Raw genomic sequence first — 20,132 nt, forward strand, 5'->3', positions numbered from 1 at the left:
GAAAAGATCAAATAATCCCATTGAAAAGTAGGCAAATACATGAACAAGAACTTTTCTATGTAAGACAGATGAATGACCAACAAACACATTAACAATTCTGAATTTCTCTAATTTCTCTAATTCAGGGAAATGCAAATCAAAACTACACTGAGCTATCACCTATCCCAGTGAAAATGGCTCACATCCTAAAGTCTCAAAGCAGCAGATCCTGGTGTGAATGCAGAGAGAAAGGAATGCTCGTACACTGTTACACTGTTAGTGGGAATACAGACTAGTTCTGCCTCTATGGAAAGTAGTATGGAGAGTCCTCATAGAACTAAAAGTAGACCTACTATTTGATCCTGCAATCCCACTACATGGTATCTTCCCTAAAGAAAAAAAGACATTTACCATGAGGACATTAACACTCAAACGTTTATAGCAGCACAATTCATAAGTGCAAAGATATGAAAACAACCCAAGTGCCCTTCAGTACATGAAGGGATTAATAAATTTGTGATATATGTATACAAACAAAAAGGTGGTGATTTTTGTATCTTTTGCAACAATCTGAACAGATTTAGAGAATACTCTCCTAAGTCAAGTATCATAAAAATGGAAAAACAAGCATTACATGTACTCAGTACTAAATTGAAAACAGTAGATTAACAACTATAACAGCTACCTGCTCTCAAGAGAGAAAAACTCTATTAAATTCAACTGGTCAGGAGAGGGGGAAGGAGTTGGTAAGTTCCCAACCAATTGATACATTGCATGAGTATATTGCACACTTTCCAGTGAAAAACACAACTATAACTCAGACTTAAACCTTACAAAAGCAAACTATATGACCTAATCCTATGTACTTTCATATTAATCTGAAAATAAATTTGAAAATACATAAAATTAAAAAAAAAAAACAAGATATTAAAGACCCGAAGGTCAGTATCAACATAGATTGAGTTTCAAATAATAATCACAAGATAACTGTATTATTTGGGAAAGATAGACATATTTCCTTCTCATGGTAAAGCAAGTTCAAAGGTCCACATTACATAGCTAATGTCATTGGCTCCATAGAATTACTGGGGACACAAGTTCCTATTTTTCTATTCTATCATTATAACATGTGGCTTTCCTCTTCATAGTCATTTCACAGTTTAAAAAAAAAAAAAAAGGCTGATGCTGTTTGATACCTACATTGGTGCTGGAGCCCAGGAGATGGATGAATGACAGGATGACAAAAGTAAGATGAAGTCTTTTTAAAGGGACTTTTCTATAATAATTACCACTAAACATTATTGTCTATACAATGTTAGCTGGAAGTTGGTCACATGGTAGTAACATTTAGTTCAAAAGATGAGGGAAATATAACCTATGATCCTGGGTGGATATGTCTCCAGCTAAAAATAAAACTTTATTGCTAAAAAGAAAGGACAGGTTGACATTGTGATGGGAAATTATCAATCTCTTCCAAAATTACCATAAATGTAGTATTGAATTAAATTACTATTGTGTTTATTGGTCCTAATTTTCCAGCCTCCCTTTATTCATGCCTTCTGATGGTTTCTTTCCAATGCCTTTAGGCTAGACCATGTGAATCGTTTAGGCCAATGGAATAGTTACAACTCACCACAAATAGAGGCTTAACAAGTACTGTATATTTCTACTTCCTCTTTTGAATCCCTGTCATACCATGAGAAGAAGCCCAGAAATGTCTCTTAGAAAATGACAATGTGTTACAAGCCTTGTCACTTCAATGGAGGATGTCCCAGCAGAGTTAACCTTCAGCCAACTGACATGGATAGATGAGCAAGCTTGACTGAGACCAGCCACACCTGGCCCAGATGGCAGAAGGACTTACCTGACTCACAGACTTAGAAGAAATCATAAATAGTTGTTTTCAGCCAGAAAGTTTTGTTTTGTTTTGTTTTGTTTTTTAGGACAGATTATTACATGGCACAATTAATTGTAGTTAACTGATATAAAACAGCTGTCTATGTTAATGCTCTTTATCAAAGTAGCTAGGTAAAGTATTAAAATAACCACCTACTTGGGAATGCTCGAAAGCTGAGAAACTAGCAAGAGTAATTTTCAGGTAGAGAGATTCAGTGGTTGTCAGCCACCTCTTCTCTATCCTCTCATTCCATTCAGTACCTGTTGCTTGAGGCTTTGGGCTAGTACCCTTGGATAATGCACAGATCCTGCACTCATTTTATAATATTTATTTGGATCTTACCTAGCCCTGTCTCCTGTAGTGCTACAATCAGATTAGAGCCAACTGACCAATCAGATAATACATTCTTGTTGGTGAAATGTTATCAAACTAAAAAGTTATCTACATATAAGCACACGGTATCGAATTTAGGCGGTGATTTCTTTTCAAGTTACAATGTATGTCAGAATCGCCCAGGTTGTTGATCTCTATGTTCATTCTTTCCTAAATCTTAATACACTGGAGTTTTTTAGTGTTTATATTTGCCATTATGAAGAGTACTTACATTTGAGAAACATTCCCCATAAGAATGTTAATTTATATGGATATTTCCATCATGGAATGACCAAAGTTGAAGGATTGAACACTTTGTTGCACTTTTGTTGTTTATTTGATGCATACCACATACCTAATATACATATGTAAGCTTTGAAGCAAAGATGATTCGTTCATAGGATTTTTTTACTTTGACAACTGGAGATCAGAATAATTTTATTTTCAAGCAAATCTATCCAACTACAGTGTCTTAAACAAATAAGAATTTGCTATATTTCCCTTTTCCCTTAAATAACAAGGAGTCTGAAGACAGCTAGCTGCTGGCATCTTGTCAACAGATCAACGGTGTCAGAGTGACTCTCAGCTTTTTGTAGACCTGGACTCATAGTATGATTTAGCGACTGTGGATTTAGGCATCATACCTAAGGTAAAGGGAAGGAAATGTTAATGTGTTCTCTAAATAAGCAATTTCCAAGAAGCATCTGCTTATGTTTTATATGTCCATAACTGTTTTTAAAAGCTATCTCTGGATGAAAAGCAGGCTGGGTGATATCATACAGACCTCCTACAGTTTTGCAAGGATTGACGTACAGAAGGGAAATGCAGTGCTTAGCAGACTGCCTGATACATGCAAACCTGCCAAAAGAAGCGTTATGAAAGCTAAAATGAACCAACGAAACAACTGTGTTCAGGATTTTCAACTGTATAACAATATCTTTCATTTTATCATGTCAAAATCAAAAAAGACAATTTCAGAGGGAAATTGATTGGGTTATTACTGTGTCAGGTATTATTCTTGGATTTGGAGACCAGTGAGTATAACACAGACATAGTTTCTCTATTCTTAAAAAATCACTTCTAGTAAGAGAAATATAGCAAACAAACTTCAAAGACTGGTTATAGGAAACATAAGTAGGTTAAGTGGTAGAAAGTGGTTAGTGGTTGCCAGAGGGGGTGAGAGCCATTGCATTAACAAAGATGGTAAAGGAAGATTTTTATGAAGCCATCGCTGGACCAGACTGATAGTAAGTACAGCATTTCAAACGAGAGGCATAAGTAGGGGAAGAGTCTTGAGAAATGGGTTTTATGTGTTAGAAAACATATCTGCCAGTGTGACTAAAAAACCAATGCATAGAATGGAGAGTGAGGATAAATCAGACAAGCCCATATAAAAGGATCTTACATTTTTTAGGGCTTTATATTTGGATATAGTATAATAGAATATCATAGATTGGTATTTTAATCCCTGGGATTTACAATTTAATGATTGCTTTTAAAAGATAACCATGGCTTCTATGTGAAAGAATAAAAGACTGCAATATGGCAGGGAGATCAATATAAAGGGTTCTATTTTCTTCCAGGCACAAATGTCTTTTTCCACTCCCACCCATGAAAAAAAATGTCTTCCATGAAACACAGGAACCAGGTTACACGGCAGGAAGTGAGCAGTCGGGAATCAATTGAAGCAGCTTAATCCACCTTTGCAGCCGCTCCCCATTGTTGGCATCAGCTCCTGAATTCTGCCTCCCCCTCACCCTACCCCTTACCCCCAGCCACCCTGGAAAAATTGACTTCCATGAAACTGGTCCCTGATGCCAAACAGGTTGGGGACCACTGCTTATAAAATTTTTCAATTGGTTTCCTTATATTTGTAGACTTCTGCAATGCTTTTAGCTTTCTGTACCCCTAAAAGTACTTTGACACGTGAACTTGCCTTAGCCTTAGGACATCTCTGAAAGGTAAGTGGCATGGTCATATTCGTCTGCATTTTATAAGCCAGAAACTTCTGCAGAATGGAGAGTACTTATATTCCTTCAACCAAGGAAAGCTCCAAAGAAGACTGCTAGAGGAGCTGTGATTTTAGTTGGAGAATTATTTGAAGCAGACCACAAGTGAACCTTTTTAAAGCATAATCTTTGGTAAAATTACTTCAACTGTTAAGGATCAAGAATTTTTGCCCAACATTCTTATACATGCACATATATTAACCTGGCAGTTACCTGACAGGAAAGGGACAAATAAACTTCTAGAGCAGCTACATACATAACTTATGAATTATGCGAAACCAGACATTCATCTACGAGAAACTGGGAAATAATAGTTACTTTAAAATAGCCTCAAAAATCACATTGTATTTAAACAAGATAGTCTTTTAAATTTGTAAATACTTTTTCTTCTATACAACAATTAAAATCTGCTGTTGCTTCTCAAGCAAAAGAGAAAAAAATTGAAAGAGATTCTGCCTTCATTTAGCTATAGTTGATGTACTATTTCTAATTCTGAACTTTTCTTATGATGATCACAAATAAAATGAATTTCCAACTACTTTTCTCCATAGCTCAAGTTTTCTTCTCTTTACCTAATTACACGTAGCTGTACTTTTCACTGCCTTTTAGATGAGTAAAAGGGAGAAATGGGGGCACACTAAAATATCATTTCTTGTAAATCAATGTTTTAACAAATTTGTCCATGGAGATATAGCTTTAAAAATCTCCGGTTTACTTTTAAAAGTCTATTGTGTGTTTTAGCACCTAAGAACAAAGTATCAGAGGCACAGTTGGCCAGGGCTTGTGGCTCACACCTGTAATCCTAGCATTTTGGGAGACTGAGGCAAGAGGATTACTCGAGACTAGGAGTTTAAGGCCAGCCTGAGCAATACAGAAAGACCCTATCTTTACACGAAATACAAAAGGAAGCCAAGGTAGAGTTCTCCTGTAACTCCAGCTACTCGGGAGGCTGAGGCAGAAGTACAGCTGAAGCCCAGGAGCTTACAGTTGGAGTGAGTTAGGATGATGCCACTACACTCTAGGCTAGACAATAGAGTGAGATCCAGTTAAAAAAAAAAAAAAAAAAAGCAGCAGTGAATTTCACAATAATTTAAAATATTTACCTCAGAAAAAAATAATTAATTTCTAATTTCTTATCCTCTTTTGCCATAGTTTGGGTGTGTTTGTATGTGTGTGTGTTAATACAGAGTACAGAGCTGGGGCAGGTGGCTCCCACCTATATTCTTATCACTCTGAGAGTCCAAGGTGGGAGGATCACTTGAGCTCAGGAATTTGAGACCAGCCTAGAAAGAGTGAGATATCATTTCTACTAAAAACAGAAAAATAGCCAGGCATGTGTCAGGCATCTGTAGTCCCAGCAACTGGGGAAACTGAGGCAAAGAATCGCTTGAGCCCAAGAGTTTGAGGTTGCTGTGAGCGATGATGATGCCATGACACTCTACCCAGGATAACAAAGTAAGACTCTGTCTCAAAAAGAATAATGGAGTCCAACAGTGACATCATATTTTTCTATTGTACCCAGATGCATGATCTGATGTCAGTTTCTTCCCTCTTGTTTCTGAAGCCTGGTACCAGCACTCGAGTGGCTCACGTAAGTCCTCTTCCCTAGCTTCAAGCTCTGTATTCAGGAATGTACCTCAGCACCAACTCCTACTTAATCACCTAAAAGAAAAGCTCCCCTGCTCAGAAAAGCTCCAGTTTTCAATTTCTAATGCCATCTATTTCTGGTGAATAGCGGAGGCCTTCAGGATCTGCATAATTGCTCTGGCAGCAACTATCCTCCACATCTATGCGCTACTGGTGATGCATTCTGGACAAAGATTCCTGTGAAAGACGGAAGAATGCCAAAGTCCCAACAGTATAATGTGGTCTGGCCAGTTTAGGAAATGAAACTTTTCCAAACAGAGTAAAAATTATCTTATTTCAAAGATTTCTAAAGTCATATTTTTTCCATAATGATTCTGTAGGATAAGGGCAAAGCAGACACTGTAATTGTCATCCTACAGATGGAAAGATTAATGTATCCTTCCCCATTGCAATTTCCTTGCTGTGTTAATGTCACCCATTTTCTCTCAGAGAAATAGTGTTGGAGGTTCATCTATTCATTACCTTTTGGTACAATCCACTGAGCTGTCACTAGGATTCATTCTTTACGTCACATTTCTGGCAGGCACATTCGAGACAACTAGTTTTTTCCACATGCCTAGATTACTTCTATAACTTCCCTGATGTTCTTCCTACCTATGTTTGCTGATTCTTACAGGCTATGCTCAGAAGTGGAAAAATTATAAGAGATTGGTCATGTAAAAATGAATGTTCCAGAGAAAGGGAATACCAGCTTGGCATGTTCTTTAGGAATGAGACTTTTAGTATCACTGGAAACTAGAATAGACAATAAGGAGTTGTATGAGATGAAGCAAAAGATGAAATTAGGTCATGGACATTTATATTGCATGCCAAGGGAAGTGTATCCCCAAAGCATGAAATTTATCTTGAAAGCAAGAACATTTTAAGAGCTTTACATATAAAAATGTCAGAATCAAATATGGATGTTCAAAAAAATTACACTTAGGTTGTAAGTGAAGAAAACATATTAGTGCTTAGGGAAACCAGTGCAGTATGAAAAATAGCAGATAATTTGTAAGCCTGTGTCTACCCAAGTCCTGATGGTATCCTGCATTAAAGCACTGGCAATGGGGCAAATAAAGAGGGATTGCTTTAAAAATATACAAGTAGACTTAAAATATGTGATTGACAATTGGAAATGACTACTGAAGAAATCAATAATAATTCATTAACCCTGACTTGAAAACTAGTTTATTGGTGCATCTTATATGTGAAACTTAGTAAATGTAGAAAGTAAATGTCTTAACACAGTAACTAAGAAAATGTCAGGAAGGCTATGTTGACCAGTGTGATGAAAATGTGTCAAACAGTCTATAAAACCAGTGTATGGTGCCCCATGATCACATTAATGTACACAGCTATGATTTAATAATAAAAAAATTAAAAATTTTTAAAAAAGAAAACTAGTTTATTATGGCATTTTTTTCCTCAATTGGTAACACCAGGAGTTCAGTTTCACTTTAGAAACAAGTTTGAGGTATTTGGCTACAATGCGACGGAGATGCTTTTATTTTTAGGCCATCATTGTCATATCCATATTCAGTTCAAATTCAATTGACAGTTTAACGTACATAACTGAAATGTTTAGGAAACATGGAAACTTCAATGTTATCACTATAAATGGAGCAGCTGTTAAATGAATACACAGATGCTTATAAAAAGAATTTGTTCAGACATGTTTCTCTCTACTTTGGGCACCCTGTTGGGATTAAATATATCAAGTAGCACTCTACCAGTCTATTCCAATGTAAGGAATGATGGTAATATTAAACATAAATGCAAACACGTATATGAGTGAATACTCAGAGCAAACTACAATTCACAGGTACCTAACCTCAGTGTATGTTAAAACCTCTATACTGAAAATCACACGGCAAGCAGTGACATCCACTTGTTGCTGGTGCTACTGAATCCTCATCCAGAAAAAGCCTCACCCGGTAGTGCATGAAAAGCTAATTCTCCAACAATGAGTGAGGTTTTATCAACCTTATTGCTTTCATGGTATCTCCTGTTTGAATAAATCTTCAGACTAATATTTCTGATTTCCTGTCTTTATCTCATTTTCAAGATAATACTATTCAAATGCACCTTTCAAAATTTAAGCACGGTATCCTCATGCTATTCCCTTGGAGGCTTGTTTAGCTGGGCCATTTGGTTCTTGTTCTACTCTCTATGTCCATTCTTGGTAGGCGTTCTCTTTCCCAGTCTGGGATTTCCTTTAAGTGTCTCCGCATTGGGGCTCTCATCTAGATTTTTCACTCTGACTTCTCGCTTTATTCTGAGAATTGTTTATTCCTCTTTTCTCCTTTGGATTGCTTCCCTTACAAAAGCTGGAGAGACTTGATATTGGACTGTTGGTCTTGCTGTGTGTGTGTAGTCTCTGGAGTGTTCCTTCGCCTCTCTGCTCTGAGATCAATTTCTCACACTTTCCCTGCATAATGCCTATCAAGTGAAGTCTAATCTTTGCAAATTACATTTCTCTGGCTTCTGAACAGCTTTCACCAGCAAATGGGTAGTGTTAGTGATGGGTTGGAAACAGGGAGGTGGGGACGATCCAGGGTGCTGAGTCTGCCCCCCTTTCCTCTGGGCTGCAGTTCCAACAGTGGCCATGTCTTTCACCAGGAGTCCTACTTTTACATGATGTGCTGGCTCTTGCTCTCTGTCATCGCCACCTCCTTTAACTCTCCAGCGCTAGGACTATCACCAGTTCTCGTCTGTTGTTAATCACTGGGTGGTTTCACTGTCCTCTTGCTTTTCAGTATTTCCAATGCTTTTATGTCCATTTTTTACCTTAAATATTACTTATCAAACTAGCAGCTATGAACTATTTTCCTGGTCCAATATCTGTCTCTTCATCTAGTTTTAACTGCCTTTAAATCTTCTATTTGAATTTGAACTGAATATGGATATAATGATGGCCTAAAAATAAAAGTATTTCCTTATAATCTAGGCTTAGTTTTGTCTTTTTTTCCCCTCCACATGCTCCTTGATTTTTTTTATATTTTTTATTTATTTTTATTATTAAATCATAGCTGTGTACATTAGTGCAATCAGGGGGTACAATGTGCTGGTTTCATATACAATCTGAAATATTCTCATCAAACTGTTCAACGTAGCCTTCATGGCGTTTTCTTAGTTATTGTATGTAGGCATTTGTATTCTGCATTTAGTAAGTTTCACCTGAATGATGTTTTTCTTTATATTTCTTTCTTCCAGACTACCTTCGTGGACTTATCTCTCACTGTCTTAGTTTGGCTTCACTTGTTTGTTACTGTTTTATTTAATGCCATGTTTCATACCTATGTTAGAAACTTTTACCTTGTGTTAGAAGTTTTACTTGTTTATATCATACCTAATACATTTGCCAAGATTTTTTAGGCTTTTTAAATAAAAATCTAAAATTGTTTGCTCGTTTTTCCACAATAAAAGTCAATGTTGTCATGAGCTGAAATCGTTTAATGTGGAAAGTACTACTTTTCATTTGTTTTCATAGCCTTTTCTGCGAAATTGTTAGCTATAACGATCAGCGAATGCTCAAAGAGTCAGGAGTAGCTTTTGGATTTCCACTAAAAGTAGATTTTATTAGCCCTCTTAGCCTTTGTAAGGAAAATAGGCATTTTCAGGTACTACATCTTCATTTATTATACTTGTACCTGTCCACACACACATAACCAGCACAACAAAACAAAATTTTTCTCTTTTTTTGCATAATTAGTAAGTTTCTCTGTCTTTAGCTACATGTGTAATACTTTCAGGCATGCCTACATATATAGGTTGTAAGAACATCTACCACAGCGTATATCTTACCTTAATGAAATTTTCTTTGTCCTAAAAAATAATAAACTGCAGATGCTGGCGTGGATGTGGAGAGAAGGGAACACTTTTACACTGCTGGTGGGACTGCAAACTAGTACAACCTTTCTGGAAGGAAGTATGGAGAAACCTCAAAGCACTCAAGCTAGACCTCCCATTTGATCCTGCAATCCCATTACTGGGCATCTACCCAGAAGGAAAGAAATCCTTTTATCATAAGGACACTTGTACTAGACTGTTTCTTGCAGCTCAATTTACAATAGCCAAAATGTGGAAACAGCCTAAATGCTCACCAACCCAGGAATGGATTAACAAGCTGTGGTATATGTATACCATGGAATACTATTCAGCCATTAAAAAAAATGGAGACTTTACATCCTTCGTATTAACCTGGATGGAAGTGGAAGACATTATTCTTAGTAAAGCATCACAAGAATGGAGAAGCATGAATCCTATGTACTCAATCTTGATATGAGGACAATTAATGACAATTAAGGTTATGGAGGGGGAAGCAGAAAGAGGGATGGAGGGAGGGGGGTGTGGCCTTAGTGTGTGTCACACTTTATGGGGGCAAAACATGATTGCAAGAGGGACTTTACCTAACAATTGCAATCAGTGTAACTGGCTTATTGTACCCTCAATGAATCCCCAACAATAAAAAAATAAATAAATAAAATAAATAAACCATTTGGTGGCGCCTGTAGGTCAAAGGAGTAGGGCCCCAGCCCCATATGCCAGAGGTGGTGGGTTCAAACCCAGCCTTGGCCAAAAAAAAAAAAAAACATAAAAAAAAATAAATAAATAAAGCCATTCGAATGCCCTTTGTATTAATCACATTTGAGTGTCTGACAGTCTTCTCGTAATACTTTGCATATAAGTGCTAATTATTATTAATTGAAGGATATAAAAATTCCTCAATTTAAAAATCATAAGTAATTTTTTGACTCTTTAAAATATTGCTAGCTAAATTCTTTTTATATTTATTTACCAGCACTTGCTAGCATTTACTACTATTACTAGCAAGCTATTTACTAACATCATTTACTAAGTAGATAACATTTTCGGTATATAATGTGTTAAATTTAACATACACTTCCATAACATTGTGCTTGAAAAAGATATATAGCCCAGATTCCATAAGATTATGATGAAAATAACTTCCAGTACAAAGCTTGACACATGTCAGGAGATCTGCAAATGGATGCTGGTTGAAGAAATGAATTATCAGTTACTGAGGCTAAGTCTCCTTCATTTTTATAGCCCCTATTTTATTTAGATCTTTATCCCTTAAAATTCTCTTAATGTGCTTTTACAAAGTGAATTAATGGATTCTTTTTAGAACTTGATTTTCACCTGCTTTGAATCTTTTGGAATCTAAAATATAAGTTTTATTTGTGTAGGAATGGAAAATGCTATATTAAACCCTAGGAAGTATCGTGAGGTTCCTACCTTTAAACAAGATATTTTATAATAGGATCATTTATTATGTTGTTTAGTATGTTGTTAACTGTGATAAAATTCTTGTCCTTGGAGCACAGGTTAAGATCCCACTACATTCAGAAGTTTTCTTATCTCTTCCACACCATTTACCCTGAGTACTCAAAAGCAGGAGAGTTATCCTCTTTGTTTTTGTGATGCAGAGCTTCAAATCTCAACACTCTGCACCTCAGAACATATAACGATGCCATAAACATAGTTGCTTATTAAATAGGTGTTTGCTAAGTGAATGACTAATTTAACATGAGAATAGATGCACACAATTGCCCTGTAAAGCATGGGAATGAAGCAGCCAGCAGTACTTTCAGGAAGCAACTGAGAACCACCCTTTGGCTGCTTCCATCAAATCATCATAGCATCAATCTTTCTTGATGTTTAAGAAATAAAATTTAGGGCCAAGAAAGCACAGCTCAAGCCAACTACGTACTTCATTCCCTAGGCCACTGATTGCCTCACTAAAATCTCTCTGTGCTGAATATGTACAAGCAATTACTACTTCAGATGCAAGAAAGAAAACTTTTTAGAAAATTGTTTTGATTGTTAATAAAACATTACAATGTCAAGGTGTAGATTATCATTGTCAAAACCTACAGTTTAACATAATTTGAGTTATATCACACAAAGTCATAAAGATATTTAACAAATCACAGCTCTAATTGTGTCAGTCCTGCCTCCATTGTGAATTATTTCTGCCTCTGAACGAATACAAAGTTCTTAATAATTGCTTTATTACAGTGGAGTGAGTCTACCAGATCCCACCAGAGTACTTGACTTGCAAGTGCCCCAAGAGGGTCTATTCAGGTCTTGCTCCTACTCATCTCTGTAAACTTCGTTGCCATTTTATTTTCTGATTGCTTTCTGATTTCCTGTCCTCTAATTCAGGTCCTTCAGACCAAAATAAGTCGGTGCTTGGTTCAGACCATCAGTCCTTGATTGTGCTCTAACCTTGGATACTGTCAGAGTTTTCTGGTAGTTGGATTCCCAGCTCTAGAGTTAGTTTATTGCTGTGTCCGTCCCTGGCCTTTCGAACCTCAAACCTTATCCAAGAAAGCCCAGCATCCCTTTTCTTATAAGTCATCTCATTCATCTGCAGATGGGTGTGGTTATCCTCACACACTCTCCCCATTTAAAAACCACTCTTTTCTCATACTTCACAGACTAGTTCTCTCTCTTTGTTCAAGACTTATTGCAACCTCCAGTTCAATGAGGAAGCTGCCCCTATGTTAGCTAAGCATTTCAAGCTCACTTTGTCTATACTTCCTATTTATTCCTTATCTCTTCTGGTCTCATATTTTAATATCTTTTAAAGCATAAATATACTGAATTCTTTTTACTGGTCTGTGCTTGTCACATCCGTTTCTCCTTCTTGCTTTGATGTATGATGTTTCACACTCTTCTATTCCAGGAAATGAACCATCACTTCTTTTCCATAAGCCAAATTATAAATACCCTCTATCTCAACTTTATGTGTATTACTTCATTCCCTAGACTTTTTTTTACTACCTCTTAAGTCTTTTTGCCTTACTACTAAGTATTATCTTATTTTTTATTCAGATTTTTTGTACTTTATGTATAGTAAAATTCTACTTTTGATTATGCCATTTGACAATCTCTGAAAAATGCCCTTTCTTTTAATCTGCACTGCCACGGAGATAAAGAACATTTCAATCACCACACTTTTCAGTTTCATCATAGTTAATACTGCCCTACTCCACTCTCAATTCCTAGTGGCTTCTAACCGTTTCTGTTTCCAGAAAGAAATAGTTTGCCCTATTTAGATGCCACTTAAATGGACTCATACAATATGTGTTTTCTAGCACAATGCCTTTGAGCTCTTCCACGTTATGTGTGTATCAATGGCTTGTTTGTTTAAATGGCTAAGTAGTATTCCACTAAATGGAAATATCATAATTTGTTTATGCATTGGCCACGTTGATGAATACATGGTTTGCTTCTAATTTTTCCTATTAAAAAAAAAAAGAATAAAGTTTACATATTTACACTGAAATATCTGTGTGAAAAAAAAATGTTCCCATCTGTCTTTGGTAATAATTCTGAGTAGGAGTGTGCTGTTATAAAACAGGTACATGTTTACATTATTTGGAAATGCCAATCATTTTTGCAGAATGTATGAGTGCTTCTGTTGCATCGTATCTTCACTAATCTTAGTATCATTGATGAATTTTTAAAACTTTAGATTTCTAATGGGTATATAATGGCATGTCATTGTGGTTTTAATTTGCATTTCCTAATGTGTAATGATGTTGAATATGTTTTTGCACCCTCTTTTTGCTGAAATGTCTATTCAAATCTTTTACTCATTTTTAAAAATTATGTTGTTTAATCATCCCATTACTAATTCCCAAGAATGTTTATATATTCTAAATGTGTCCTTATTACATAGGTATTTGGCTAATATTTTCTCCTAATCTATAGCTTGCCTTTTCATTCTATTAAGAGTGTGTTTGGGGAGCAAAAGTTTTTAATTTTGATGAAATGTAAGTTATCTCTTTTTTTTTATTTTTAAGTTATGTTCTTTGTGGCCTGTTTAGAAATGTTTGCCTAATCAGAAGTCACACAACTTTTCTCCCGTGTTATGTTTTAAAGTACAGTTACAGCTCTTGGGTTTTTAAGAGTATGATCCAGTTGGAGTTATTTCTTGTATAAGGTATGAGGTAAAGGCTGATGTTCAGGATTGTTTCCTTTTTCCCATATGATGTTCAACTGTTTCAGCTCTGTTTGTTGAAAAGACCATACTTCCCTCTTTTAATTATCTTGGCATCTTTCTTGGAAATTAACAGAATGCATATGTATAGGTATTTACCTTTCATTTTCGATTCATGGAAAGATATAATTTTGGAGCTATACTAAGGTTTAAACCTTGTCTCTACCATTTTTCTGGCTGTGTTTTCCATTTGTCATGGATCAGTGTTCTGATCTAGAAAAAGTAAGTGTAATATGTAACTTCTTGGATTCTTTAAGAAATCTGCAAAACGAGTAACATATATTAATGTTTTTATATGTATCGGATACTCAAGATAGGTGTTTTTGTTAGTTTTTTAACAATTTTCTAACTTTTCCTTCCTAGTTAGATTGGTAGGCTTTTAATGTCGAGCTGTTTTTTCTTACCTCCTCAACATGAGCCACAATGGCTCCAGCACATAAGTTGTGATCTTTGATGGATAAGGCACTGAGGGGTTTTGAGTCATCAAGAAGGGAGAAAGATCATGATCACCAGCTGTATGATTCTGAAAGTGACCAAGACTTAGGAGAGATTGAGAACATTGGGATATGTTTCAGTCTCGAATTGTGTATAGGAGGCTTTAAGTTACTCTCATCTCTTCTTTATTCAGCAGGATAAGAAATCAAACATGAGTCCTAGTGGTTTAGACCAAAGATGGGATTATATTTTGTTCTTTGTAGGCAACTCCATTATTTTAAAGGGCCACTTATCTCCATTATCATTGCCTAAAATTAAATATTTATTTAAATTCACAAAATTCCTATCTAGTAATTATACAGTGGCTCATTGCTAGACAAGGATTTTAAGTAACAGAAGGCAAGCATACATTGCTCTGAAGGAATCTATCATTAAACTAGATGCAGCTATGTTTCAAGGATAAATTGTTGAACTGAAAGTCAAATTAATTCAGCTCAAATTCCATTTCTGGCTCTGAATAGAAAGAAAATTATTATACAGCCTTAACTGTCAACTTTATTAGCCATAAATTGGAGCAAATTTCACCTCAAAAGGCCTTTCCAAGTCTGAATGAGATAATAAATATGGAAGCACTTTGTAATCACTAGCATCCTATACAAATATAAGTCATTGTTATACTAAGACTCAAAACCAACTTTAGGAAAGGATATGTTATTTATTGCTTTATGCTAAGTAAGCCTTCTCAGGTTTTCATTTAAAATGGAAATACCTCTGAGAAGCAAAGAGTAACAAAGTCACACCTTGGAGTGAATAGGTCTCAAGGACCTAAGGTTAAATCATTGGCACCCATGCCACATTTAGGTCTGTCATTCCTTCCTCTCTTTCTGACTAAGGGCCATACAATGCAAAAAACTATTGAGCCCTAGAAGACCTGAAAAAAGTAGAATAATAATAAAACCCTCAACACCAGAGAATATGTTGGAGACAGGACAAAAAGAACAAGAGTCTACTTTCTCAACTGGACCAGAATGAGCCCAGTAAATACCAGAGATTAAGCTTATATTAGATCAAACTGACGTAAAGTTCTGCATATAATTAAGTGTACAATTTGAGGAGTTTTGAGATATATAGACTCTCATGAAACCACCACAATGAACAATCAAGACAATGAACAAATCCTTCACCCCCTTTCCAGGATCATCTCTCCTCGTCCCTTCCCACTCTCCTCTTCCCAAGTAAGCACTGATCTGCTTTCTGTCACTATGTTAGTTTGCATTTCCTAGAATTCTAAGTAAATGAAATTAAATAGCATATATCTTGTATGTATATTTTTAAAAATCTGGCTTATTTCTCTCTCCATAATTATTTTGGCACTGTTCCACATCATATAATCTATCAATAGTTAATTCCTTTCCATTACTGAATAGTATTTCACTGGGTGGATACCATGCTTTTGTAGCTGCTATGAACATCAGTACACAAGTCTTTGTTTAGATACCTGTTTTCATTTATCAGGGAATTATCTAGGAGTGAAATGACTAACTCATATGTTTGTCATACATCCAGTGTCATAAGAAACTACAACTGTTTTCCAAAGCGGTCACACCATTTTTCCCACCAACAGTCCGTTTCCTTCACATCCTTTCCAATCTTTGGTATTGTCAGTGTTTATAATTTTAACCCATTCTACTATGTGGGTAGGGATATCATTGTGATTTTGATTTACATTTCACAAATGACTCATAATACTAAGAATCATCTCATGTGCTTGTTTGTAAATCATGCATATCTTCTTTAGTGAAGTGTATTTAAAAACGTTGCCATTCTCCTGTTGCTTTGTTTTAGCATTGAATTTTGAGAGTTCTTTAAGTATTTTGGATATAAACTGGAATTATTAGTCATACGTCTTGCAAATTTTTTTCTCTCAGTCTGCAATTTGTCTTTACCTTGCCTTTACATAACTGTTGGATTTTTTTATGGATTTATTCTTCTATTTGTTATTCTATTTGTCTCGCTTTATACCAATATCAGATTATTCTGATTATTGTACCTTTAAAATAAGCTGGAAATCAGGTAGTATTGGGCTTCCAACATTTTCTTCTTTCTCGAAGTTATTATGGGTATCCTGAGTCCTTTGTCTTTTCGTAAGTGTTTTTGAATTGCTCTGTCAATTTGACAGAAAGAGGAGATGTCTGCTGAAAATTTAATTGAGGTTTCTTTCAGTATATAGATCAATTTGGGGGAAGGTAACATCTTAACCCTGTTGAACCTTAAACCCAACCTTTTCACTGTTTTTTAGTAACATAATTACGATGTGTCTTGGTTTAGGTTCCCTTCCTGTTTTTTGTACTTGATGTTCATTTAATTTCTTATATATTTGAGTTGATAATTTTTATGAAATTTGGAAAATTTGTGGGCATTATCCTTTGAAATATTTTTTTCTCTCTTCCTCTTCTCAGGGACTCCAATTTTATGTACAATAAGCTATATGAAATTGCTCCACAATTTACTGCTGCTCTACTTTGTTGTAATTCTCTTTTCTGCTTTTTATTATAGATAGTATCTATTTTTATGTCCCAAGTTCACTTGTCCTTTTCTATGCAATGTCTATTTATACTTAATTCCATTTACTTTATTTTTCATCTCATGAATTCTAATGTTCACCTCTAGAATTTCAATTTGGTTCTTTTTTTATATCTTCCATATCTTTATTTAATTTTTAAGCACACAAGATCAGTGTTATAAAAACATTTAATGCCCTTGTCTGCTAATTCTAACATTTATCTCTTTTCTTAGTCATTCTACTTTGATTTATTCTCCTCATTATAAGGTGTATTTTCCTGCTTCTTTTTTTTTAAGTATGTCAGATATCATGAATTTATCCTTTTTAATGCTAGATATTATTTGTTTGTTTGTTTTATTTTTTGAGAAGGTCTCACTCTGTCACCCTGGGTAGAGTGCCATGGTATCATAGCTCACTGCAACCTCAAACTTGGGCTTGAGCAATCCTCTTGCCCTCCTGAGTAGGTGGGACTATAGGCGTGCACCACAACACCCACTGGTTTTCTATTTTTAGAAGAGACAGGGTGTCACTCTTGATTAGGCTGGTCTTGAACTCCTGAGCTCAAGCAATCTACCCATCTCTGCTTCCCACAATGCTGGAATCACAGGTCTGAGCCACTGTGCCTGGGCCAGTGCTAGATATTTTTGTATTTCTACAAATAATCTTAAGTTTTGTACAGGATGCAGTCAGGTTACTAATACACAGTGTCTAAGTAATAATTTAGATCTTGCTTTTAGACTTGTTAGTGCTCAGTGCAGGGCTAATTACGTCCCAACGCTGAGTCGCCATTCCTCTACACAATCCATGTGATAGCTCGTGACTTGGGAGTTTTCCCTCTGGGTTGATGAAAGTAGAAACTACCCCGGGCTTTTTTGGAGTGTTGTTTACACTTAACTTCTAATCCTCTGGGGGGCGCTTTCTCTCCCCTCAGGTAGTCCCTTCATGAGCACGTGCTGAACAGTACCCGGCTGAGTGCTGCCATTGTCCCGAGAGGAGGCGCTGTCCAGTTCTTCAGTTACGTTCTTGTGCAGCTCTCTACTTCTGGTACTCTGCTGTGTGAAATCTAGTTTTCTTAGCTTCCGCTGATTATTCACTGCATTTCCTCATCTGACAATCCAAGGTACTCCTCTTGGTTTCCCCAGCACAACAGGGAATTCTCTGAAGGCGGTGGGCTGTGGCAATCTTAGTGTTCGCCTCATTTTCTTTGCCTTTCTCAGAGATCACACTCCCTCAGAGACTGTTTAATGTCTTGCAAACCATTCTTCCATACATTGTTTAAATATCACGGTTGTTTCAGGTGAATGGCAAATCTGTTCCTCTTATGTAGAAGCCAAACTTCCTATACAATATATATTAAGTAACTCTGACTGTAGCAAATAAACCCCAACATCTCTTAAAAAATAGTTTTGGTTGCTAAGCAGACTATGCTTCCTCATATGGTAATTTAAGTAATTTGGGTCCTTCTAGAGAATGGCTCAACCATGACCTAGGAATTTTTTTGTATCCAACCAATGGGTAGGAAAAGTGAGTACAGAGAACAACATTGTCCCAATGTCCATATCCAACCTACATCCTTGGGAGTAGGCCTAGAGGTGAGATCACAACTTGTGCTCACTTTTCAGTGGTAAGGACTTTTATATATGCAATGGGGATAAGAAAATACAGTCTCTTACTGGGCAGCCACATCTCAAAAACAACTGGGAAGGAGGAGCATGGATTTTGGGTGGGTAATGAGATGCCTACCCCGTATAGTCTTTTAATCTTTCAAAACATTGATGTTTTGTAAAAACATACACATACATTATTTTGTCCTGCCAATATTATTTAAATTACATGCCCTTAATGTCTTCCACTTCTCCAATGTACAATTACAGGAACTGAAGCTCTGTGAAGAGGCTTCCTTACCTTGACTTAGCTAATGTCAGGCTTATTGAGAATAAAACCAATGCCTTCTGATCCCAGTTCAGGCATTTTCTGTCATGTCATGCTATTTTCATTGGATCCTAGGGAATTCAGTCATATTGAATTATTTATACCAAAATTAATCTCTTTCTTCCAAAAAGTACTTGAGATGGGCTTGAGTAAAAGTAAAAATAAAAATAAAAATTATAAAAATGTCACATGTTTTGTTTCTACTTATTCTTTACTTATTTGGGGAGGAAAGTGGTTGAATAAAGTATGTATATTCATTTTAGGTATTATAAACATTTTTTGTAAGTTCTTAAAAGGCTGTAACCACATTATATTATTCATGTCTATTTTCCTAGCACTTTGCACTCAGTGTTTGGGACAAAATAGATGATTTATTTTTGTTTGAACAGTTATTGTTAAGACGGGATTCGTTCAGAGGAAAAATCAAAAGTAGAGAGAATTAATTACTAGTTCCAGAATTGAATGGGTCAAGTTACAGTTTTTTCCTTACAGTTTTTTGCATTTTGAGCAAAATAGTTCCTAATCACTTTGTGTCCACACTTCTACCCCCAAGCATGTAGGTTGGATATACACATTAAAAATTGTTGCACCTAACAAATAGTTATTATGCCAATTATAAATCTACACTTCTCTACATGTTTCTAAATGGTATAGCAGAGTGAGAGGCTGACTGTCTCTGTGCTGGTCCAAAAGCTCTTTTTTGGGCTGAGAGTCACTTGGCAGTCAGGTTACTTAAGTAGTCAACTTTCCTCCTTCTGGCCAACTTCTTCTCCAATTTAATAACATAGCATAGTTCTTGCTCCACTGAAAAGAAATACAGTTCAATAATAATTCTGTAACCAAAGAAACATCATAATGGCCATCCAAGTCCTCAAGTGAGAGTGAGATGTACCAGCATGTTACCATGCTAGGATTTAGGGAAAATTGCATAATATATTTCATAACAACCAGCAAACCAATCAATTGCCAACATAATTTAATTATTAAATCAGGCAAAACTCATCAGCTTGAACTTTATACAGCCTAAATGTTCGCTTCCAACAGTCCAAATAGTAGAAAGACAATGCCCTGACACGTTAATGTTATACTGTAGCTTTGATCTATACCATGCAACACATAAAACAATTAACTCAATAAAGTTAGGGCACTAATTGTAAAATTTAAATGATCATAATTCTAGAAGAAAATAGAAAGAATTCTTTGTGACATCAAGACTTTGTAGATAAAACACCGTGGTCATAGATAAAATGCATACACAATAAAAGAAAAAAAACACATATGCAT

This window comes from Nycticebus coucang, chromosome 13 (assembly GCF_027406575.1).
Source record: "Nycticebus coucang isolate mNycCou1 chromosome 13, mNycCou1.pri, whole genome shotgun sequence".
NCBI lineage: Eukaryota > Metazoa > Chordata > Mammalia > Primates > Lorisidae > Nycticebus > Nycticebus coucang.